At 42.1% G+C, this 26068-nt stretch overlaps 1 long non-coding RNA gene across 1 annotated transcript; it reads right to left on the bottom strand.

Annotated features, from left to right (window-relative positions):
- Window positions 1-967: 967 nt before the first annotated feature.
- On the bottom strand, window positions 968-26058 carry LOC147114915 (uncharacterized). The gene is made up of 2 exons (XR_015079009.1): window positions 19339-26058; window positions 968-2011 (listed from the first exon to the last, which is right to left on the bottom strand). It is a non-coding gene; the product is annotated as an uncharacterized LOC147114915 (long non-coding RNA).
- Window positions 26059-26068: the final 10 nt, after the last annotated feature.

The raw sequence follows: 26068 nt of genomic DNA, 5'->3' as shown, positions 1-26068 counted from the left end.
ATCTCAAAACAATTTAAGCAGGAATCTTTAGTTTAAAACTTGCTTAGTTAGTGGCCATTCAAGTAGTTTTTATGGATGGAATATTTAACATGCAAACATTTTAAAGGAAATGTTTGCAATTCCATAATGTTTCAATGTGAAGGAACTGTGCCAGATGAATTAGAATCATTGAATACTTGCCATATGTTAAAATATAACACTTAGTAAACATCTCATGTAAAAATCTTAGTATAATATTTCAATGATGCTAGCAGAAAATTATAGCAGCCTTCAACTGCATTCACTTACCTGCTTTTGAATAAGCGACAGATGTGAACACTGTAGCAGGCAAAGGTCTTAACTGAACAGCACCCTAGGGCAATATTAAAAGCCGACAAACCCTTGGAATAAAAAGTAAATGTAGTAAGGTTGTCAGCAGTTCTGGAACGGATTCTTATTTCAAATTGAAAACAGAATCATGCAGGCACTTTTGTAAGGACAGAGGTTTGTAACCAGAGATCAAATAATAAATTCATGTATGGTCATAGTGGCTACTGTAACACTGGCATCTTACCTCATTTCACTTCACAATACTGCTACCAATGGCATCATTACTGCTTGATTATCTTTGACCGGCTTTGCTATATAGCCTTCACCAAGCTTTTTCCAATAGCATTAAAAAGTCCTTCCCCAAAAAAGTTAAGCCATATTTGATACTATAGTAAAATGGCAATACACAAACAACATTTATTGATGACACCATTCAGTTTAAATAGTTTTGGTTTAAACACAAATTGCTTATTCACCGTTCAACTGTGTATATATTTAAGGAAAATGGGGTTCACAAAGCTACAGCCTGTTCAGTTTTTGTCAGGTTGTTTCATTTTGGCAGGTTTATTAGTTCATTACCCCTGTACAATAACAAGATCTTCACTGATAAAACAGAACAGGCCACCAAGAAAGAAAAACTTCACACCACTTTCACATCTAATTTTAAAGCTAGTGTTTAAATTTACTGGTCAAAGAAATACATGCAGATAAAAATGTATTTGTGTAATGAGAAAAAGGTCTACATTTTTTAATGCACCATCCCAAACATAAAACAAAAAAGAACCCTCTTTCAGCTGCCATTTGTTTTAATTTCATACTATTCTTTAAGGCAAACCACTGATCCATTTCTGAAGGGGTGCTCTAAAGAAGCTGAATAGACATTTGGCATTAGAATAGATAAATGATATGAAGTCTAACAATGTACATTTAACATGAGTTACATCTGGGAGATATGGACATAGGGTTAGGGTGGTAGAATGGGGAGGGAAAAGCAGATGGTTGAGACCAAAAGTCAAACCACCTCAAATTCAGAATAGACAAAGCTTCAGACTAGAACAATACTGCCATTTTAAACTGAAGTAGTCCAGAAAACATTGGTGATCTGCTTAACTACAAAGGGATTTCAGCTTGGCCAACATACACCCAAGCTTGTTATTTCAACTATATATACACAAAGTGGATGATAAATACAGAATTAAAACAGTCCTCTAGCGTTTCTCCACAGCATTTGAAATTTGACAGCTTTTACAGTTTGATATTATGAAATAATTGACAGTAATAGGAATTTTAACCCACACAACTAAAATACTCATATGAAATTTGTAGTGTTTAATACAATTCATTTTATAGTCAAGGGCAAAATAGACAAAAGAACAACCAGAAAAATTAACTGTAAATAGGTACGAGTACAATTTTCAAATCCTGTATTTAAGCAAATATTAGCTTTTGGCTGAGAACAGTACGACAAGTTTTACAAGGTTTATGAAGGACTTTCCAGATATCTCCTATTGGATAAACCATATAGTAACGACTTCACTTCTTGGACTGGTGTAGGAGAGGGTGAAAGGTACTAGGCCCAAGTCAAGCATAAGATAGCCAAGGAACCTCAACAGCAACCTCCACCAGCTTGTTGTCCTCCATGACTGCCCGAATGTGGTGCATTGGTAGCAGCGTGCTGTGGTCCAATCTTTATGCCATTTGCCTTGAAAAAAGAGAAAAGTTACGAGTGGTATATATGTAACTGATTCAGCAAATAGGAATTTAGTGCCAGTATTTTTATCCTAGTGAATATCAAGCTATTGTACTCAACTAAAAATATTACAGAACTGGAAGCTCACTCACTTTCCCACACTACAAAAAAAATGATCTGGCTCACAAGCTGCCTTCAACGCAGCACTGAATGGGTCCACCAGAGGACTTTCTGGTTTGTCCACTGCTTCACTTTCCCATTTTGTAGCTTACCAAAGAAACTGGCAATATTTAACTAATGAGGAAAGTTTGGGAGGGAGAGGAATAAGTAGAAAATGTTCCCCTTCTCTTTCCTAAAACTGGTAGTATCACCACCATAAACATCTGTAGTTTTACTATTCCCACCACCCCTGCCATGGACATGTGCTATTTAAGGTCTCTACTCAGCAGACATTAGCTATGGGACAATAGAAGAAAGTGTGAAACATTTGAAACAGGAAGAGATGACAACCTTATAGGTAGGTCCTAATATGATTTAGACATTAGATTGGTATATGGAAGTATTTCACACATACTGGAATTATTTTCCCAAGCAGTTCATGAAGATGGTGGCCAACATACCTTATATTCTACCCTTTCCCAAGGCTATTTAGTTTTGCTTGAACTAAAAGGGTGCCAGATAGGAGGGAGGGTGAGCAAAGAAATTTTAACTACTGGCAATGCCAAAGATTAAAGTCTAATCCTGTCACTTTAATTCTCCGTTCCACTCCCACCTCACCGTCCTCCGCCTCTTACAGTTTCAATGAAGCTCAACGCAAGCTCGAGGAACAGCAACACATCTTCCGATTAGGCACTTTACAGCCTTCTGGACTCAGTTCAACAATTTCAACCCATAACCTCTGCCCCCATCTTCACATGGCAGTTGTCTTTCATTCTGCCAGTGCCATTTACACTTAATCTAGAGCCATTTTTTGTTTCTTAATTTGTCCCATTACCATCTCCATTTGCCTTGCATCCCTTTTGTCTCAATCTCTCCTGCCTTCCATCCTATCAGACTTTCCCTTTTGTTCTTTCCTCCCCTCCCCCTTGCCCTGCTTCGGCACTTGCTTAAAAACTTGTTCATCTCCAGCTTTTTCCAGTTCTGACAAAGGGTCATCGACCTGAAACGTTAACTCTTTCTCTCCACAAATGCTGCCTGACCTGCTGAGTATTTCCAGCATTTTCTGTTATTTCAGATTTCCAGCATCCACAGTATTTTGCTTTTGTATTAAACTCTAACCATTTGGTTGTGAATCGAATGCTCTTATTGTTGCAGCACCAGATTGTAGAAGATAAAGTTAGGGACACAAACTTGAGAAAAGCACTATTTGGCCCAACAGCTTAGCCCTGGTAACTTGTTCCATATTTATTATTCTTTGCATCAATCGTCTAATCCAAATTCCCTACTTAATCCTAATTTTTAATTTATTGCCTGGCTCGGAACCCTTAATTACTGTGAAGATTTAGATCAATTTTGTCAATCTACATAAATTTTCAACACTTCTATTAAATCACCTTGAGGTCGCAATAAGAACCACCTGGATTTTCTTAAAATTTTCCTCCAACAGATTCTAGAGCCCTGAAATAATCTTGTTGCACTGCATTCACTCACACAGGAGCAAGAATATCATTTCTATCATATGGTAATCAATACATAAATGCTACTCCTTATAGGGTCCAACAAGGACCCAATAGTACCACTTTGATATATAATTTGATCCTTCTGCTAATACACCATTACTTTACCTTCTGTTTCCCATCACTGCAGCCACAATGCGCATCGGATAGCTTCAACAATTTTCCCAAAACAAATCTCTTTCCTAGTCAGTATGCGGCATTACTGTTCCATTCAAAGTCATTCCAGTTCCTTGCCTTCACATTATTCATCTACATTAAACTGCATTTGGCATTTCTACTGGCCCACTTTCCCCAAAAGTTCCAAATTTTCAAAATCTGCTTGCAATGCACCACTTCCAATTTTACTATCTACAAGCTTGGAGATTTTGCTTTAAATATTTTCAACCCTCAGGATGTTTACTTACATGATCCAACTTCTTAGAGCTGTACAAATGGGTCAATTGATACTATATGCATAATATCTAGTGTGGAACAGAGTCACCCAGACCAGGAAGGTCCCAGGTTTGACTTCTGTCCTCAGAACCCTCAGGGTGGGGAGAGAGAGATAAGCAGCCAGAGTTACAGCTCCATGTTGCCATTTGGCAACTCCTGCCAGAAAAGGTGAATGTTGCCATTGGAGGAGTACACAAAAAGGCCGTTTTGCTGCTCTCCTGGTCAAATAGCCTACTGTTTAGGTTCATCTGAAAACTACAAGGACCTGGCCACCATGGAACTCTACACCGACCTGAGTCAACGCCTCACGAGGAAGGGAAACATTAAAAAAACTATAGCAAGAAAATGGTGTTTAATTTTTGAACATGTGAAACCCCCAAAATTTAAAATTCAGCTTACACATACTGAAAAAGTACAACTCTATTTGAGCTTGCTTTGATCATTTGGATTTAAATAATCCAGCTTCTGTTATCCACAATATATAATTAACAAATACAGTTTTATATCCCTAATAAAAGAACCAGAGAGCTTTTGAAAAATGACCTACAATAGTCAGTATAACTTGTGCTAAACAGGTGCTCCACATAAATAATTCCCTATTGTGTAAGTGAGCAGAATATAAAAACACTGATCCTCTAGGCACCAATTCTTTTGCCAGTTTGAATCAGCTGTACATGCCAAGAGTACGAGTGTTCTATGTCATCAATAATCTCAACACTCCCCAAAGACATGGCAGTTTGCCAAGAACCCACACGCGTGTACACAGAGCACTTTCATTCATCAAACAGACTTATCTCCACACTTACTAGCACAAGTAGTTACACCTTGAACCTATTTTTTTTGTAAAAGTCATGGTGAACACAATAAAGTTTGCTTAGAAGAAAAGTACACGATGATAAATCTCAGGTTTTGCTAATGCTTGGCAGTCATTCCATTTTTACATTAGCCTTGGGGTTTCTGGCAGCAGTTTTGTATTTACACCAGATGATGTGGTTTAAGTTCATGCTAACTCCTCTTATTGAATACATGCCCTATGGCTCATTGGTTTCACCCATCTGGGCTAGTAGCAACCTTTTGAGATAGCAGGAAGCACAAGCTTGGCACTTAGCCAGGTAACAAATAACAAGGGCTAGTGGCTTCTGACAACACAAAACCTCAACTGTTGTCAGCTAGCAAAGATGACAACTCTTGTGCAAGATTACCAAAGATGCATTTCTCTTTAAAACTGTACATAAAATGTCAAGTGAAACATTTTTTGCACAATACTGTTCACAAAATAGACACCTTTTGTGAGCTTCTAATGTACCATGACCCAAGATGGTGTACTTCCTTTTAAAAACCATCACTAATATCTTATAACTCATTTTTCAGACATCATTGCTTTCAAGATGGTATTTTAGAGGTCTACTGTACAATGTATTGTTCTTTTAACTTCTGACCAGGTTGATAGCAGTAGAAGCTTTACAACTGAAGTTATGTAAAAATGTTACTGATTTTGTTCAAACACAGGGCTATTATGCCAAGTGTTCAAAACATTAGTTACAATACAATATTACTAAAATCAAAGGATCCTTTTATTCATTAGTTAGAAAGAGCCAAGGGGGTCAGAATAGGCAACTTTCTGGTGTGTACTGTGAACAACTTTTATATTGGAGCCTATTTAGATTGGATTCTAGGAGACCGACATTCATGAGCCAACTCCCTGCACTTAAACGAAATCTAGTTTTTATTCTGTTGGTAGAACTAGTTTTTTTCTATAAAGCGATTATGGTTCCATGATTCTGCTGCAAGGCTGATAATTCAGATTTAATGTAAATGAGGGACACTGGACTCTTGTAATCTGAACTAAACAACTGTAAAAGCAGCTTTAACTGATGTAGGTACTGAAGAGTTCATGCAGATATTACAAAGTCAAAGACCCCATGTGACCAGCTACATCCCTGTCCCATTAATTTGTTTACAAGTGTTAACTTTGTCATAGCAGTGAGTTATGAAATCTTGCAAATCCTTCTAAAAATTTCTTTACCGAATGTTTCATCCTCAATTTGGTCTCTTCAAATCTCTGATGTCGTCAAAAAGAAAATTATTCCAACATAACCACAATCCCCATCAGATTCAAGCCCTAGATAAATGGTCTCAGACACAGTATTGCCAACCTCACGGTCTCAAATCAGGAGATGCTATTTTATTTCCAAACATAAACCAATATAGATTGACAGTTCATTTATTAACCCCATTAGTCGCTTTATTTAATTCAACAGGTCAAGCTCTTTACAAAAAAATTACTGCATCTGAGAATGCTTTACAAAAAAACTTTCTAAAAATCCTACCCATTATTACCACCCCTCACCTGGTGCCCAAAACAACTACCATGCAATAGTTCCTGCAGCTGCCAACCAAAGGTATCCAGCCCATAAAAACTCATTCCTCTAGAACCCTCGCCTGTCCATTCAACTTTAATTTGAGCCATAAAATAAATTAAATCATAGAAAAGATAGCAGTGCTGGAGACTATTTGCTGCATTGTGCTAACCTTTCAACTGGAGCTATCCTAATTTAATTTCCTTGACCCATGATTTTGTATTCATTCCTTTTCAAATACTTATCCAATTTCCTTCTAAGCAATAGCTGTAATGTATATACCTTTAAGGGGGGAACTCTCTTTTACAGCTCATGTATACTGCAGTACCGGCAGTGACCACACCTGTATATAGCACTGAGTAGTAATCTGTACAGATCAGTTTCCGTGTGAGCCACGTTGAGTAACCACCTGTTGTACCGTTCTCCTGCAGTCTGTGTCTTATTATACACAGACAACATTGGCGACAAGGCAAGTTCGAACCTACCTGCAACGCCATCACCTCCCAGGGATTCGTTCCTGGAGATCAGTAGATTGGAGGTCAAGGCCAGAGACTCGGGCGTCGACCACGGGCAACCGCCCAGTCATCCAGCAGAGACTCGAGAATTGCGGGGGGAGGCTGTCGAGAGCCAGGCTTGGCTTTCCAGTCGAGGTGGTCCAGCGAAACGGGCTGGCAACAAGTAGTGCGCAGACCCTTCCCGGACAGCGGCGGGTTAGAGCCCGACCGAGCGGCACAGCAAAGGGCCGAGCAGCGTCGACGGGGGAGAGAGAGGGCAGAGCGCACAGGGCGCAGCCGGTGTTCAGGGGCCGAGCAGCGTTGAAGAGGGAGAGACACGCAGAAGCCCGCGAGGTGCCGCCATTGCCACGAGGACCACCGAGAGCGGCGTTGGCAGCAGTGCAGGAGAAGCACGTGACACCTACATGGCGCCGCCATTGCCACAAGAACCGCCGGGAGCGGCGTTGGCAGCAGCGGGGGGGGGGGGGGAAAGAAGGAAAGCGCGGGAGATGTCATTTTAAGCCATTGGGAGACGCCATTTTAAACCAAACCCAAAATGCCGAAGAGTGGCAGTATCACCGCATTTGACAATGAAGTCAAAGATTGGACTACATATGTCGAACGAAGAGGGGTATACTGCAAGGCAAATGAGGTGTCAGATGACAAGTGTCGGTATTGTTAAATTTAATGGGTGCAAAGACGTATGGTTTATTACAAAATCTAGTAACCCCCAACGAAGCCAATGGAAAAGAGTTTTGAAGACATAGTAACGATACTAAAGGAACATTTAAACCCCACACCGCTGCTGATAGCAAAGATTCAAGTTTCACAAACGGAACCAGTATAAGGATGAAAGCAATGCTGATTATTTAACAGAACTGCGCAAACTATCGAAACACTGCCAGTTTGGAGCGGGACTGGCAGATACCTTAAGGGACAAGTTTGTGTGTGGGCTTCAAAGTGAAGGAACCCAGAAACGGCTTTTATCTGAAAAGGACCGTACGCTGGAAAAGGCTTTCAGCATTGCGGTATCATATGAAGCAGCAGCACGGGGCGCTGCAGAGATACAACAGAGACCGCAAGAATATGGCACAAACGAAATGTCATATGGAACAGAGAAGTGCTATCGCTGCGGCAGAACAACATATGACCAGAATGATTGCTGGCTCAAAGAAAAAGTGTGCAGACAGTGTGGAAAAGTAGGACACATAGCAAGAGTCTGCAGGTCGGGAAAGAAAACCAGCAATAAGAAACCAACCAAAGGAAAGTACAAGGTGGTACATAAGATAACAGAGAATAGTTCAGGCAAACAAAAGAGTGATAATGACTCCGAAAGCAGGGAACTGAGTTGTCTGAAACTACATAATGTGATCACAACAGAGGATCACCGAACCATTTGGGTCACTCTCAAGATAGCAGGAGTCCAGGTAAAGATGGAATTGGACACAGGATCAGCCCTAACAGTCTCAAACCGATGGGACTACGAGTGGCTATTCTCACACATACCCTTGACAGACACAAAAATTATTTTGAAGACCTACACGGGGCAAAAAGTCTACCCCAAAGGAAAAATAAGGGTGACCGTTATATATAACGGTAAGGAAACACCAAAACTAGACCTGTATGTATTGCAAGATGGAGGACCACCATTACTGGAACATTCAGGTGTACTGTCCAAGGTAGACTGGAGCAAGTGGGCTACACCCATCGTCCCTGTGATGAAAAAGTCGTTGAGCAGCACGCCTGGGGAACCAAGGAAGGTTCGCATCTGTGGGGACTTTAAGGTAACAGTGAACCCGGTCCTTCACACCGTACAATATCCACTTCCGCAGATTGAAGATATTTTCGCCTCGCTATCTGGAGGGAAACACTTCACTAAGATTGATCTGGCCCAGGCCTATCTGCAAATGGAGGTAGAAGAAGCATCAAAAAAATACCTCACAAACACCCACAAAGGTCTCTATCAATACAACCGGCTGGTATTCGGGGTAGCATCAGCTCCAGCTATTTGGCAGAGAGCAATGGAACAAGTCCTGCAAGGGATCCCAGGGACCCAGTGTTATTTGGACGATATCCTGGTCACGGGCAAAAATGACAGTGATCACCTTGCCAACCTGGAGCAGGTGCTCACTAGATTGCAGGAATATGGGCTCCGAGCTAACCGCCCCAAATGCGAGTTTTTTAGAAAACAGATCTTGTATTGTGGCCACGTTATCGGTAAAGAGGGGTTACATAAGTCCCCAGAGAAGATTGAGGCAGTAGTCAAGGCTCCAGCACCGGAAAATGTGTCACAACTGAGGTCGTTCCTCGGGCCGGTAAACTACTACCATAAGTTCTTGCCAAATTTGTCTACAATACTACACCCACTGAACACCCTACTGCAAACTGGGGTGCCATGGAAGTGGAGTGACGAATGTAGACGAGCTTTCCAGAAGAGCAAAACACTAATCACATCGAAAGAGGTATTGGCCCATTACAGCCCAGCATTACCAATTCGGTTGGCATGTGATGTGTCACCCTACAGCATTGGAGCGGTGCTGTCGCACAAATTCTCGGACGGCTCAGAGAGGCCAATAGCCTTTGCGTCACGATCACTAACCTCAGCCGAGCATAACTACGCTCAGATTGACAGGGAGGCCCTCAGCCTAGTGTGGGGAGTGAAAAAGTTCAATCACTATCTGCACGGGCAGAAATTCACCTTGCTGACTGATCACCAGCCTCTTGTCTCCATTTTTAATCCGAAGAAGGGCGTTCCGGTGATGACTGCGCAGCGACTACAAAAGATGGTCACTTTTTCTAGGGGCGCACCATTATGAGATTGAATACAAGGGCACGAAACAGCATGGAAATGCTGATGGGCTATCACACCTGCCACTGCCTATTGCGGATGAAGTACCAGCAGTGGATCCTGTCGAAATATTCCATTCGACTATAGTTTAATACCTACCGGTAACTAACGCTTGTATCGAAAAGGAAACCTGAAATGACCCGACACTGTCTCGGGTATATGATTTGATGATGAAGGGATGGCCAGCACATGGCGACTCACTGTTGCCTGCATTCTCGACAAGGAGAGAACAGCTGTCAGTGTGCCGGGGGACCTTGATGTGTGGATCCCGAGTGGTAATTCCACCCAAGTTAAGGGATAGAGTGCTCAATGAGCTTCATGAGGGTCATCTGGGAGGGGTAAAAATGAAAAGCCTAGCCAGGGCTTGTGGTGGCCGGGAATCGATAAACAAATCGAGGACCTGACCAAGAGCTGCTCAGGATGCCAGAAAGTCCAAAATGCACCACCACAGGCCCCTCTACACCCATGGGAGTGGCCCTCATCTCCATGGCAACGGGTGCATATTGATTTTGCTGGTCCATTCATGGACTCAATGTTTTTAATAGCCGTGGATGCGCACTCGAAATGGCCTGAGGTCATCAAAATGTCCACCACCACCACGGAGAAAACTATTGCAGTCCTACGGACCATTTTTGCCAGGAATGGCTTGCCAGAACAGATTTGCTCCGACAACGGACCACAGTTTGTGTCCGAAGAGTTCCGGAGGTTCTTGAAAAAGAATGGGGTATGGCATTACACATCCGCCCCGTATCATCCAGCCACAAATGGATTGGCTGAGAGGTTCGCACAAACCTTTAAGAAGGCAATAAAGGCTATGTACAATGACAACATTCCGCTGCAGCACAAGGTGGACAATTTCCTGTTCGCCTACCGGAATGCGACACGTGCAGTCACCAACCAGGCCCCAGCCATGATGTTCTTTAACCGAATGTTAAGATCTCGCCTGGATTTGCTCAGACCAAACGTACAAAGAGATGTTGAGAGTAAGCAATTCCAGCACATCCATTAGAAGCCAACAAGGAGCTTCAATGTAGGGCAACCAGTCTTGGCCCACGACTACTGAACAGAAAAATGGCAGCCAGGAACGATATGCACACAGCAGGGCCCACTAATGTACACAGTGGACGTTGGGGAGAGCATCGTGAGACGCCATGCTGACCAGATCCTAGAGTCACAGGAACAAGTCAACCCCATGCCTCGCCCATATGTACCTGGTGATGAACCCGACGTACAGGCAGCATCTACCCCAGAAACAATAGCATCGGAAGATGAACCAACCGACGGCAGGGGGCCAGAATCGCCTCCGCACCAAGAGCAAGACACTCGGGAAAGGCGCTATCCAGAAAGCCTCCCCAAAGACTGAATATATAAATAGACTATTGTCAGCTAATGTTGCATGTTAAAAGTGTTAATTGTAATTAGTTTGATATTTAAATGTTAAATGAGTGTTATGGTAGTTAATCTAAAAGGGGAGGAATTGTAATGTATATACCTTTATAAGGGGGGGAACTATCTTTTACAGCTCATGTATACTGCAGTACCGGCAGTGACCACACCTGTATATAACAGTAGTAATCTGTACAGATCAGTTCCCGTGTGAGCCACGTTGAGTAAACAACTGTTGTACCGTTCTCCTGCAGTCTGTCTTATTATACACAGACACAATTGCCACTTGAGAAAGCACCTTATGCTCTAACAACCCTGTTTAAAAACATTTCTATCTCTGCCTTTCATACCACTAATGGTTACCAATTCACCAATCAATCTTTCACTATTTACCCTTTCAAAACCATTCATAATTTTGAAAACTCTTAGATTCCTCTTAAACCTAGACTGAGAAAACAATTAATTTATTTGAAGCTAGTACATGGCAGCATATTACAATACCCACAACCTGGGCTTCTACCTCAAGGCTCAGCATTCAACAACTTGTATTTATATAGCACCTTGAACGTAGTAAAACATCCCAAGGCGCTTCACAGGAGTGTTACAAGACAAAACATTGACACCGAGCCACATCAGAAATTAGGGCAGATGACCAAAAGCTTGGTCAAAGAAATAACAGAAAATGCTGGAAATACTCAGCAGGCCAGGCAGCATCCATAGAGAGAGAAACAGTTAACGTTTCAGGTCTGGGACCCTTCATCAGAGCTTGGTCAAAGAGGTAGGTTTTAAGGAGCGTCTTAAAGGAGGAGAGCTAGAGGCAGAGAGGTTAAAGCAGGGAATTCCAGAGCTTAGGGCCTAGGCAACAGAAGGCACGGCGACCAATTGTTGAGCTTTTATAATCAGGGATGCCCAAGCGGGCAGAATTAGCGCAGCGCAGATATCTCAGGAATTGTGGGGCTGGAGGAGATTATAGAGATAGGGAGGGGTTGAGAATTTTGAAATCGAGGCGCTGCTTAACCAGGAACCAACGTAGAGGTCAGCGAGCACAAGGGTGATGGGTGAACAGGACTTGGTGCGAGATAGGAAACGGCAGCCGAGTTTTGGGTGATCAGTTTACGCAAGGTAGAAAGTGGAAGGCCAGCTAGGAGTGCATTGGAGTAGTGAAGTCCAGAGGTAACAAAAGCATGGATGAGGGTTTCAGCAGCAGATGAGCTGAGGCAAGGGCGGAGACGGGCAATGTTAGGTGGAAATAGGCGGTTTTAGTTAAGCCGCGGATGTGTGATCAGTGCTGCTGGGGGGTAAGGGCCTGCCGGTCTCTCCATATATACTCTACTCTCCATTAACCGGATGCAAGTGCACAAATCGTTGAAGGTGGCAGGGCAGGTTGAGAAAGTGGTTAAAAAAGCATACGGGATCTTGGCCTTCATAAATTGAGCTATAGAGTACAAAAGCAAGGAAGTTATAATGGGCCTTTATAAAACACTGGTCTGACCTCAACTGGAATATTGTGTCCAATTCAGGGCACTGCACTTTAAGGATGTGAAGGTGCAGAAAAGATTTACAAGAATGGTTCCAGGGATGAGGGACTTCAGTTACATGGATAGACTGGAGAAGCTGGGATTGTTCTCCTTAGAGCAGAAAAGGTCGAGAGGAGATTTGATAGGTGTTCAAAATCATGGAGTTTTAGACAGAGTAGATAGGGAGAAACTGTACCCATTGGCAGAAGGGTAGAGAACCAGAAGACAGATTTAAAGGTGACTGGCAGAAGAACCAAAGGCGACATGAGGGAAAACTTTTTTAATGCAGCGAGTGGTTATGATCTGGAATGCACTGCCTGAAAGGGTGGTAGAGGCAGATTCAATAGTGGATTCCAAAAGTGAATTGGATATGTACCTGAAGGAAAAAAATTTGCAGGGCTACGGTAAAAGGGCAGGGGAGTGGGACTAGCTGAAGTACTCTTGGAGAGCCAGCACAGGCTCGATGGGCTGAATGGTCTCCTTCTGTGCTGTAACCAATGATTCGATAATTTAAGGCTTCAATACTCGAGTTGGTTCCAAAAGCTAGGCTCCACTCTGACCGTAAAATACATTTCACAATAAAGTTCTTCTGTTCAACTGTCCTCAGCTCCTTTGTTCCCCACCTCGTGCTCCAGCCGCTTTGCACTGCCTCTCCGTTACCATGGCAACCCTGCAGGAGGCGCAAGATATCACGAGATCTCTTGGCAGAGAAGCAACACGATGGGGTCAAAGGTCACAGGGCTAATCAATGCAATAGGGACAACAGCACTATCAGCCAGGGAGGAAGCAGAGCACAGCTCCCTCGCTTGAAGGGAGGTGGCAGCTCGCTCAATCGATTGATAGTTATTGATGTTATGGAAAGCCCTCTGAACTTTTTTCTTAAGCACAAATAGCATACTTTTTCACACTTGTGCAATTCTGCATATTTCCACCCCCCAAAGAGAGAGATTTAGGCGTTCCATTAAGAGATTGCAAGTGAAGCTATATTCCACTCGGAATTTGGCAATACTGCAGACATTTAACATAGCTAATGGCCAAAATTTTTGCCTCTGCTCAAATTAGGATCCTGGCACTTGCAATATCTGCCCAGGCTTTTCTGCCATACCAAACAAAACAGGGTTGTTTTTTTTTTTTTTTTTTTTTTAAATAAAGGCGACAAGTCATCCTGCAGGAGAGAGAGAAAAAAATAAAGAAATCTGACGAGGCAATGCCAATTCTGTCCCATCTTCCAGCAGTGCTCCTCAAACTGCAGGTAACACTTCAATCTGCATCATCTGGTACTACTGTCCAATTAGCATCCAAGATAATGTTCCCAGTCACACCCATAAGGCTACTTACCATACATCTAAATACCATTTAGGTCAACACACACTGCCCTGTTTGTGCCGGATCTCAACTTCCCAAAAGGAGAAACTGGTCACAACTGTTGGACCAGCTTATGCACCTGGATTTAAGACAGCCAGATTGTCAAAAAATATTAGACTAGGGCTTAATGTCACCAACTCAGACTTGTACAAATTTATTTGATTTAATAGTTATAAGGTTGCTGCTCTAAGAACATTAGTCCTCTCTTGTGGTGTAATGTTTATTCTTGAATAGATGAAACAGCTCATTCACCTGCAGCTAATATCCAGCTCCAACTGTGTTCATCTGGCTGCCATTTCAGCCTCAGTTCCTCTTGCTTCAGCTTGGTCAGATCACCCTCTAGTGCGGTTTCATTACTCTGGAAAACTGGAACTTCCCCAAATTAATGTACCTTCCTTTCAATTTTTTGGGATATTTTGAGTAGTACTTGACATACATTGGGGTTAGCATACCTGGGCGGAACCGGAGCGGCAGCAGAATAAAGTGCATGGCGAGAGGAGGCCTGAAAACAGAGCCAGCGGACCTGCACGGATCCAGAGCGGCAGCAGAATAAAGAGTTGGCCAGAGAGCAGAGCCAGCGGGGGAGGAGCAGTGAGGCTCCGATTCAATATCAAAGTGTGATGTCACAGGTAAGTGATTGATGCTGAGTATTTCTTTTCTCTTTGGACTGAGGGCTAGGTTACAGTAAAGACCTATAGCATAACTAAACTTATTTTAATAAATTAAAGATGACCTCGTTTACCTAGATTAAAACTATAAATAGACAATTGATTGATATTGATGTAATTTATTAAATAAAATACAATAGAGATGGCAGGGCAGGTGATGTGTTGCAGCTGTAGCATGTGGGAGCTGGTGGACACCAGTGTGATCCAGGGCAACTACATGTGCAGTAAGTGGCATAGGGTCAATAAGATCAGAGAGTTGAATGCATGGCTCAAGGATTGGTGTGCGAGAAATGGATTTTGATTCATGGGGCACTGGCACCAGTACTGGGGAAAAAGAGGGAGCTCTTCTGTTGGGACAGCCTTCACTTGAACTATGCTGGGACCAGTGTCCTGGCGAATCAAATAACTAGGGCTGTAGATAGGGCTTTAAACTAAATAGTTGGGTGGGAGGGTTCAAGCGAGGGGAAAGTTAGAGAAAGGACAGGGCAATAGTGCAGAGTAGCGATATGGGCAACGAAAACCAGAGTGCGACAGGAAGGGACAGAGCATACAAACATAAAAGAGTGCACCAGCAAATAAGGTCGGAGTAGGGAAAAATGATCGACAAAATTAAAGGCTCTTTATCTAAATGCACACAGCATTTGTAACACGATAGATGAATTGACGGCACAAGTAGAAATAAATGGGTATGACCTAATAGCCATCAGAGACGTGGTTGTAATGTGACCAAGGCTGGGAACTGAATATTCAGAGGTATTTGACATTTCGGAAGGATAGACAGAAAGGAAAAAGGAGGTGGGGTAGCTCGGTTAGTAAAGGATGAGAGCAGTACAATAGTGAGAAATGATCCTGGTTTGGAAGTTCCAGATCTAGAATCAATTTGGGTGGAGGTAATAAATAGTATGGGAAAGGCAGCACTGGTGAGAGTGGTCTATGTGCCCCCTAACAGTAGCTACACTATAGGACAGAGTATAAATCAAGAACTAATGGGGGCTTGTAAGAAAGGTACTGCAATAATCGTGGATGATTTTAATCTTTATAGATTGGACAAATGAAATTGGCAAAAGCAACCTCGAGGAAGAGTTCAGATTGTATTCAGGACAGTTTCTTGGAACAATAAGTTGTGGAACCAACCAGGGAACAGGCTATTTAGATCTGGTAATGTGTAATGAAACAGGATTAATGATCTCATAGTAAAGGATCCTCTAGGGAAGAGTGATCATAAGATGATTGAATTCCATTTGAAGGTGAGAAACTTGGGTCTGAAACTGGAGTATTAAACTTAAATAAAAGCAATTACAAAAGGTATGAGGAGAGAGTTGGCTAAAGTGGACTAGGAAAAAATAGATTAGAAGGTAAGACAGAAGAAAAGCAGTGGCAGACAGAGATATTTCATGACTCTCAACAAAGATATATTTCAGTGAGAAAGAAAGACTCAGAAGGATAAACCAACCATGGCTAACCAAGGAAGTTAAGGATGGTATCAAATTGAAAGAAATGTTGCAAAGATTAGTGGTAGGCCAGATGATTATTTTGGTTTCTAAAATTTTCAAAGAGAAAATAGCTTGAGTAAACTAGCAAGAAATATAAAAACTGCAAGTATATAAAAAGGAAGAGTAGCTAAAATAAAACTTTGGTCCCTTAGAGGACAAGACTGGGGAAATAATAATGGGAAACAAGGAAATGGCAGAGGCATTGAACAAATATTTTGCATGTCTTCACAGTAGAGGACACTAAAAACATCCCAGTTTTAGTAGAAAAAAAAGGGGCAAAAAGGAGGGAGTACCTTAAAACAATCACCATCACTAGAGGAAAAAGTGCTAGGCAAACTTATGGATCTAAAGAAGTGGCTAGAGATAGTGGGTGCATTGGTTGTAATCTTCCAAAATTCCCTCGACTAGAAAAGTTCCAGCAGATTGGAAAACTGCAAATGTAACACCCTTATTCAAAAAAGGGAGACAGAAAGCAGGAAACTATAGGCCAGTTAGCCTAACATCTGTCATTAGCAAAATGCTCAAAGCAGCAGGGCATTTAGAATATCAATGTAATAAAACAGTCAACATGGTTTTATGAAAGGGAAAGAGTGTTTGACAAATCTATTAGTGTGCTTTGAGGTAACGAGAAGGGTGGATAAAGGGGAACCAGTAGATGTAGTGTATTTGGATTTCCAAAAGGCATTCGACAAGGTGCCACATAAAAGGTTGCTGCATAAGAGCTCATGGTGTTGGGGGGTAATATATTAGATTGGATAGATGATTGGCTAACAAAGTCAGGATAAATGGGTCATTTTCAGGATGGCAATCTGTAACTAGTGGGGTGCCACAGGGATCAGTGCTGGGGCCTCAATTATTTTCAATCTATATTAATGACTTGGATGAAGGATGCGAGTGTATTGTAGCCAAATTTGCAGACGATACAAAGATAGATGGGAAAGCAAGTTGTGAGGAGTCTGCAAAGTGATTTCGATAGGTTAAGAGAGTGGGCAAGAATTTGGCAGATGGAGTATAATGTGGGAAAATGTGAAATTATTCACTTCAGTAGGAAGAAAAATATGATTTAAATGAAGACTACAGAATGCGAGAGTAGAGAGATTTGGGTGTCCTCATACATGAAACACAAAACATTAACATGCAGGTGCAGCAAGTAATTAGGGGGAAGAGAGTATATAAGTAGGGAAGTCTTGCTACAACTGTACAGGGCGCTGGTGAGACCACACCTAGAGTGCTGCGTACAGTTTTGGTCCCCTTATTTGAGGGAGGATATACTTGCATTGGAGGCAGTTCAGAGAAGGTTCATTAGGTTGATTCCTAGGATGGAATAGTTGTCTTATGAGCAAAGGTTGAGCCTATACTCATTGGAGTTCAGAAAAATGAGGGGTGATCTTATTGAAACATAAGATTGTGAGGGGGTTGGACAGGGTAGATGGAGAGGATGTTTCTCCTCGCGGGGGAATCTAGACTGAGGGGGCATAGTCTCAGAATAAGGGATTGTCCATTTAAAACGGAGATGGCGTAAATTCTTCTGAGGGCCATGAATCTTTGGAATTCTTTACCCCAGAGCGCTGTGTAAGCTGAGTCATTGAATTTATTCAAGGCGGAGACAGATTTGTGAGCAACAGGGGAGTTGACAGTTACGGGGAGCAGGCAGGAAAGTGGAGTTGAGGCCAAAATCAGATCAGCCACGATCTCATTAAATAACAGAGGGCCAAATGGCCTGCTCCTGCTCCTATTTATGTTCTAATTATTGGATCACTTCTCTTTGCCCTTGAGGCAGAAGGAATCCAAATTTGTCTATGGTCCATATTGCCTGGAGCCCCCCTCAATTTACTAACAGACTAGAAGAAGAGGGGCTGCCAGCAACCTCCAATTACCTGCAGAAAGTTAAAGGCATGGCATTGGACAGTAAGGCTGGAGGCCATCTGGCTACTGTTTCAGACAACTAGCAGAAGGCCTTGAAAGCTGGTGGGAATTAATGCTACTGCTGCAGTGGATATGTTCCCTGTCCTGATCTGTGGCGCTTGTCCATTCCTGGGAGACATTCATGCCCATGTGAAAGCCAAGACATGCAAATGAGCTGAGCCCCAAAATTTCTGGGTCCAGCTGTGTGCCTGTCAAGTGCAGTGCAGCAGCTCACCGCTCAACTTGTACTAGGGTAGACCATAAAAGATTCTGAGGGGGCTAGACAGGGTAGATGCCGAGAGGCTGTGTCCCCTGGCTGGGGAGTCTAGAACTAAGGGGGGGGGTCACTCTCAGAATAAGGGGTTGGCCATTTAGTACGGAGATGGAGATTTCCCCCCCCCACTGAAAGGGTTGTGAATCTTTGGAATTCACTACCCCAGAGGGCTGTGAATTCTCATTGTTGAATATATCCAGGGCTGAGATAAGATAGATTTTTTGATCCAAGGGAATCAAGGATTACAGGGATCGGGTGGAAAAGTGGAATGGAGGTCGAAGATTAGCCATGATCTTACTGAATGGCGGAGCAGGCTTGAAGAGTCGTATGGCCTGCTCCTATTTAGGTTTTTAACTCTAACTGGTCAGTACATGGCTGGTTGTAGTAATTTCACAAGAATAAACAAATCAATTGAATTCCAGAGGACAGGGTAGATCTTTATGAATTAGCAGACTGCAGAATCATTCCTGTTGGGTTTATATTCAAATCAGTTATAGAAATGGAAAGCCAAATAGATCTGAACAGATCTCTAGACACACTGCTACTCAGTTTCAACTAATCTGAAAAACATCCCTACCTTTTGCTTTATATCCCTTAGCCATCCCTCTATCCATGAGGTTACATTCTCTTTAATAATATGTGCTTTTAATACCATAGAAGAATCATTCTTACTGGATGGAAGAGAGAGGCTGGATGAGGTACTAGAGAAGCTGTGTGGTACTGAACTGTTTTCCTTACTAATGTGTGGCACAGAATAATAAAGAACTTGAGTAACATCAGGTCACCTATTGCTGACTTGAGAATCATTCATAAAACACTATGGTGACCTAGACTGTGTACATATTAAATTACACATTTCTATATACAGTCAGAACTAGACAAGAAAAGATCACATACAAAATTAGGTAAAATAATTCTTACCTCATTATTTATATCAAAGACTCCTTCCTGTATTTTCTCATAGATCTCCCTAGCTGTATTAATAAATGCCTGAAATTTAAAGTTAAAGCACAATTTTTAAAAAAATCACAAAACTTCAACTGTCATTTCCATTAGTTACTTTATATCCAATCAAAGTCAAAACACTCAAAAAATTAATACATTGGGAAACTGGGTGGTGCAGCAAGTGGTTACACTACTGTTTCACCTTTGGAACCAGAGTTTGAATCCAGCCTAGATTGAATAAAAATATTCTTTTCCACTCTTTCTTCCCCGCTCCCCCCACACTCATGCTGAAAGGATCTTACCAAAATTATTGAGTAATCCAGTTCCAGTCAGCATGGTTCCAAAACACAAAAATTCCCCTATTTCAGCACAAACTAGTAGTAAAATATGTAGTCTCAGCAATGTACAAGGATGGCTGGTGTGAGAAATGGCAACAGATCACACCAATCACAGAAATTCGGTCTTGAAACTCCAGAATTCTACTTATCAAGTACCGTATGTAATACAGCAGGATCGACAGAAGCACAACAATCCAGCTATCTAATCTGATAAATTCAGTCAAAGCACTAAGGATCAAAAACACATGGCAAGGCATTTCTCCTTTTGTGGTCCAAGTTAAATAAATACTGGCATTACAAGCACAAAAGCGTCACAGCCATTTGTAGTTAAATTTCAGAATGTCGAATAATTTAGACACCTCTGTATGGACTGTGAACTTTGAAAGTTAATCACTCTCTGGGAGTATTAACAGATCCAAGTCCTCATCCAAACAAATCAGGGCGAGCAGGCTACCTACTGCACTCAGGCCTCCGCTAATGTTGGATTACTGTAAAACTGGACACCGAGAAACACGACGGCTATCCTGCACTCCTTTGAGGGAGCATCTGGCCCAAACTTGGCACCATTCACAATGTCACAGGTAATGTTAACACACTGTGTAGGGAATAGTGATCATCAAATTGCTACTCCTACTATATGGCGAGGATTTAAAATTTATGCCCAGATCAGTCAGAAATTGGTAAAACAAAAATATTTAATATCCTTTCTGAACAGTACACATGGAGATGTGCTGCAGAGATGTCATCAGTGGCTGTTGGCAACACTCACCAAGAATGATCATTTCTAATCTACATTAAAATTGAATCCAGTCACAGAGATTTGATTGGTAATTGAAGTCTTATCGTGATTATTCTCAATTTTTTATTTTGAATTTAAAACAAGTCACATACAAAACAGCTTTCTAGAGGGGAACTGGAATGTGGGTGCAGGGCAGAGAGAAAAATAAACTGAAGTGATTTGCTCAACCTAGTGTCCACCTGGGTGCACCATAAATGCAGTACAGTGGAGTGAATTTTAAGTTTAAAATAAATGGATGTAGGCAGATGTCCTCCTTTATATCCGCATTTGGAGAACTATATTTAATGAAACAGATGCAATGAAACTGCAGGGGGGTGGGAGCAGGAGAAAGAAAATAACCACTTGCATGGATATGAGGCCCTTAAATGGATGGTGAGCCAAAGGAGGACATATCAGGAGGCAGGACAGGTCAAGGAGGTGGGTTTTAAGGAGGATCTTTGAGGAGAGAAAAGTTAGGGAAGACATTCCAAAGCACAGAGCAAGCGACATCAATGGTGGCAATGGTTCCTTTAAGCTGTGCGGCACTCTGCACAGCTGGTTCACCAGCTTGTAAATAGGAAAAACCACGCATGCGTGGTATTTTGAGTGGACCGTGCATGCGTACCCTAAAAAAGGGAACATTGATAGGTGGTGATGGCGGATGGGGGTTGAAGGGGTGAGTACAAAGGCTCGAGTCAGAAGAACAGAAAATTCAGGGGAGGCTGTAGGTTACAGATAGGTTTAAGGACAAGACCATGAAAGGATTTAAACACAAGGATGACAATTTTAAATTTAGTAGGAATGGGAGTCAAGGAATTGTAGGAGGTGGGTCTTGTGGAACTCAGAAGGAATGAGGAGACATAGGAGAGAAACTAGAGATATACATGGGATCAGGGTTACCAAGGGGGAAGCATGTGGGATGTTTGACAGTGTACAAGAGGGAGGGGAGGAAGCAGAGGCAGCTAAATAGATGGTCCCAATCTTGGCAAAAGAATAAACAGCTGTTATAAAAGAGGTAAGGGACATCCTGTTGTGGGACACGAAAAGATAAAAGCCCTGGGAAAGGGAGTGTGGAAACATCACTTAATTAAAAAACCCAAAACATTTCTCCTTCTCCACCGTTGTCAGAGTCCCATGTTTGTTAATCACCAAGAGAAGGGCATGGGACTAGCATGCAGCTAGGTATTGCAGTAGAATTAAGTAACACTTGGAGTGGGTGATGACTTCAACCCAAGGTTGAGGCTCAGAGAGTACATGCCTGGCCCTACAAGAACACCCGATGGAGGAAGATGAGACGCACGAAAACACTGATCCAATGATGGAGGTGGGGTCAGGGGGGAAGCAAGAGAGACAAGAATCCTGTTGGGAAGGCAGGAAAAAGACACTAATCTTGTTTGAGTTTGAAAAAAAAATAGGGATGCGGAAAAAGTAGAGAGAGGGAGTGTGGCCATGTCGAAGCAGAAAAGGATGGCAGTAAGAGCTAACAACTCAGTGGGAATAAAAGAGGCAGATCCTGCTTTGTGGAAGAGATCACTCCTGTTGCCAAAAGAAAAATACTAAAAGAGCTGGCAATCTTTTTTTTTGGGGGGGGGGGGGGGGAAAAAAAAGAGAAAGAAAGACAGGAAGGAAGGAAGGAAGGGTGAGTGAGAAAGGAGGAGCAGAAAGAGAAAGACCCTGTTTTAGGATATGAACAAAAACAAGAGGAAAGGGAAGAAACTGGCAATTTTTTGCAAGGAGTGGGGGTGGGTGGAGGAAGATGGGGAAAGACAGACAGCACAACTCTGCTCAGAAAAGAGAGAGATGAAACAGAGGGGAAGTTGAAGATCTCCAGTTGAACAAGTGTGGTGGGTGGGTGGGTGGGAAGAACCCTGTTGTAAGTTAAGAGCGTGTTTGTACTTTCATTCTCAGCCACCATGTTGATCAGTCAGCGAGAGGAGGGCAGGGCCAGAATGTGCCACTAGGCTTAATATCACTGTTCAAGGCCAGATTTTGGAATTGCAAGTCTAGGCAGAAGCTTCAGCACCAATCAACAGACACTGCTCAGAGGTGGTGGTGCAGTCCCAGGTGTGTGGGCAGGAGAGAAAGCTAGAAGAGTTTGCAACACAAATGTGATAGGAAATGCAGTCTCCAGTGAAAAACCCATTATTCTACCTGCAGCAAAGGCTTTGAACATCACTGATTTTATATTAAAGGCTTCCACGCATGACAAAAAATGACTAATAGTGTTTAACTGCAGAATATTACTACTAATGCCACAGCAGCTTAATTTTCTAATAATGAACAGAACCTATACATTTTTACGATAGCAAAATACTGCGGATGCTGGAAAAACTCAGGCCAGGTAACATCCGTGGAGAGTCAACGTTTCGGTCCTGACGAAGGGTTTCGACCTGAAACGTTGACTCTCTCTCTCTCCACGGATGTTGCCTGGCCTGCTGAGTTTTTCCAGCATTTTTTGTTATACATTTTTACGTTTCACATTCCTTAGAGCAGTCAATCTACTGCGTTTATTTGTTAGTGCATTAGTTGAGCTGAGTCATTACTATAGTAATCTTAGAAGAAATGAATATGTAAAACTAAGTGGATGATCAAAAAAGTATACAAGAATCTTAAGAATTTGCTCCAAAACAATCAGTTCATAGGGTAATTTGGGGGATGAAATGATTTTGGCTTCCAGCCAGTACTAAACTTAATCAAATACTTCCATATTCCTTAGCAACTAATGCTTCTCTGTAAAAGTTAACAATCTATGTTTTGAATATATATCTTACCCCAATGACTTTACAAATTACACTAATTGGAAATTGCAGTTTCAAGTTCCATATTCTTCTGTACAGATTGAATTCCATGTAGTCGCTCATTCACATAGCAACTTTAAGCATCGTGTTTAAGTCCCCAGACTCGGTTTTGATAAGTTTATGTACACAAACACTTAACTACTGGTGTGCATGACAGAACCTGTGACATGTGTTCTTACATTATACATTTCAACTAAGCATGTGCCTGACAGATTTAAAAAGCCAAACCTTGCCAGAGGCAAAACACAAATAAGGGTTATTACAGTTAGGTATAATATACAAATGTTCAGACAATTTTGCATTAAAGGATCAAATTTATGACATGAAAAAAATCTCCATGTGTATTTCTTTCTCGTTCCCAACCACCCCCCCCCCACCCCCAATCCTTCAATTTTATCATTTCCTGAAGGCACCAACTCTTGCTTTAATTTAGTTTCCCCAAATGCTAGCAAGCCCATGGCACCTCACCCAAAGTCTATGTTTCACATGAGCCTAAAGAGTGAACATCAAAGCAATTTAACCACAGAAGACACTGCAGCTGAAACTGATCCTATTCTAACTTGATGTCCTTGCATCCTACTTCCAGCAGAAGTCTCTTCAGAGGAATCAGAAAGTGGAACTCTGACTAATTTTTTCCCCAATCCAGTGCCTCAACTGCCATTTTGGCTGAAAATCAGGTAACAGCACTGATGGGGAAACAAACTGGTTTATTCCATTTAGTGCAGTAAAAGCCCTTTAATTGGAAATCTGTTCCTCTCACCCAACAGAAGTCAACACAAAGCAGACTGATTCCTGGATGGCAGGACTGTTTGAGGAGAGATTGGCCTGTATTCACTAGAGTTCAGAAGAATGAGAGGGGATCTCATTGAAATGTATAAAATTACAAAAGGGCTAGACAGTTAATGCAGCAAGTATGTTTCCCCTGGCTGGGGGGTCTAGAACAAGGTCACAGTCTCAGGATACAGGGTAGGACATTTAGGACTGAGATGAGGAGAAATTTCTTTACTCAGTGGTGAACCTGTGGAATTCTCTAGCACAGAAGGCTGTGGAGGCCAAGTCACTGAATATATTTGAGATAGATAGATTTCTAGACACAAAAGGCATCAAGGGGTATGGGGAGAGAGCAGGAATATCAAGGGGTATGGGGAGAGAGCAGGAATATGGTATTGATAGAGGATCAGCCATGATCATATTGAATGGTGGAGCAGGCTCAAAGGGCTGAATGGCCTACTCCTGCTCCTATGTTTCTATGTTTTGTTTGTGTACCTCCCCAACTACCGGTATTTCAGTAAGCTGCAAGACTCATAAGAACACAAGAAAATGCACAGTGATACAGTGCCATTCAGCCCATCAAGGCTGCTTCATTCAAGCTCCATGACTATTTTATCATGGACCTTTCTTTCACACCTGGAGATCTCCAACTTCCTTTCACTGGGAATAAAAAAAAGCTGTGTAATTCTGCTAATCAATAGATATCAATCTAGTCTTATTTAAAAAGTGACAACTGACCCCAAAAAAATCTCTAAAATACTGTCCGTTTATGCCTCGTCAAACTTTTACACACACACTTACACAATTCTTACTAAATGTCGTTGCCCCCCCAATGTCTCAGCAAATTGATTTCAAAAAGTAATTTGTGTCTTCAAGCCCCTCTTACATGCTAACTCCCTATTGGGAAATCTTCTCCAGCCATATGTCCCAGCCTAAGCTCCTGTTGCCGAGAGCCAATTAATAAGCAAACTTAGAACATTAGTTTCTATGGCATATACTTTGCACAGTTCATGAATACTAGTGCCAAAGTTAGGACGAGCATAAAGCAGGCAAAGCCATTTTACAACCATGCCAAATGTTTAGCTAACATGAACAAAAAGAAAATGTAGTGTTTAGAAAATTTTTACAGTCTTCTACATCTGCAGAAGGCACAAGGGAAGGCAAAATGCTTCGTGTAGAAGATTCAATTAGCTGGTTTACTTTGACGAAATAAGTCAACTTCAATTTTTATTGCATGGATTTTCACCACTGCTTTGCGATCACATTCCACAATTCTCCCCCCGCCCCCCATGACTATTGAAAACCAGTAGTCTTCCCTACAATATACCAAAGTAGCTGCTATTCCCTATAATGGTCACTCCTTTACGGTGACTAAATAAATCACTTTCTTTTATATGAAATTAAGAGATTTTTATCTGTTTCAACCACTGCATTCAATGACTGTGAAAACCAGAAGCTGGTTTATCAATGAAAAAGTCTTACAAAAATACAAGGAAAAGTGGAAATCCAGCAACTAGGAGCTATAAAGAAAAGCAACAAAGGGATACAAAAGAAGTACAGGAAACTTTGGTTTATCCAGAGGTTAACTGTCCGGAATGCTCGAGCCACCAGCAAAAAATCAGGAGCCATTTAGTTTTTTTTTCTTTTCGTTGCTTTTTTCCCCCCCACCAGTCAGGCTCTGCAAGGTCTCGCTGAAGCTGTTGCTAAGCTAGAGATGCTTGCAAGGTACCGCCGACTGTTTAGGAGCGGTCAGGCTTTGTTGCCAGATGCAAAGCTCAAAATCTCCGTATGTTTCAACATTAGCGCTGGTGTGTCCGGCAGTTTTGATGGGACGGCAACAGCTCGGTCCCGTCGGTGCCGGATAGCACAAAGTTTCCTGTAATGAGGGGCAATAAAGGAATATAAAAAACTTGCAATGGATATCAAAACTAACAGCAAAATGATCAATATGAGAAAGTGTGTTAGAGGGGAATGTGGGCCCATTAAGGATGGATGCAGTTAGGTGACAGTAAGTAGTGTAG

Source organism: Somniosus microcephalus, chromosome 7 (genome assembly GCF_052327205.1).
Source record: "Somniosus microcephalus isolate GS21.2 chromosome 7, FLI_Smic_1.0, whole genome shotgun sequence".
Classification (NCBI taxonomy): domain Eukaryota; kingdom Metazoa; phylum Chordata; class Chondrichthyes; order Squaliformes; family Somniosidae; genus Somniosus; species Somniosus microcephalus.
This window is presented reverse-complemented; position numbering and strand designations above follow the sequence as displayed.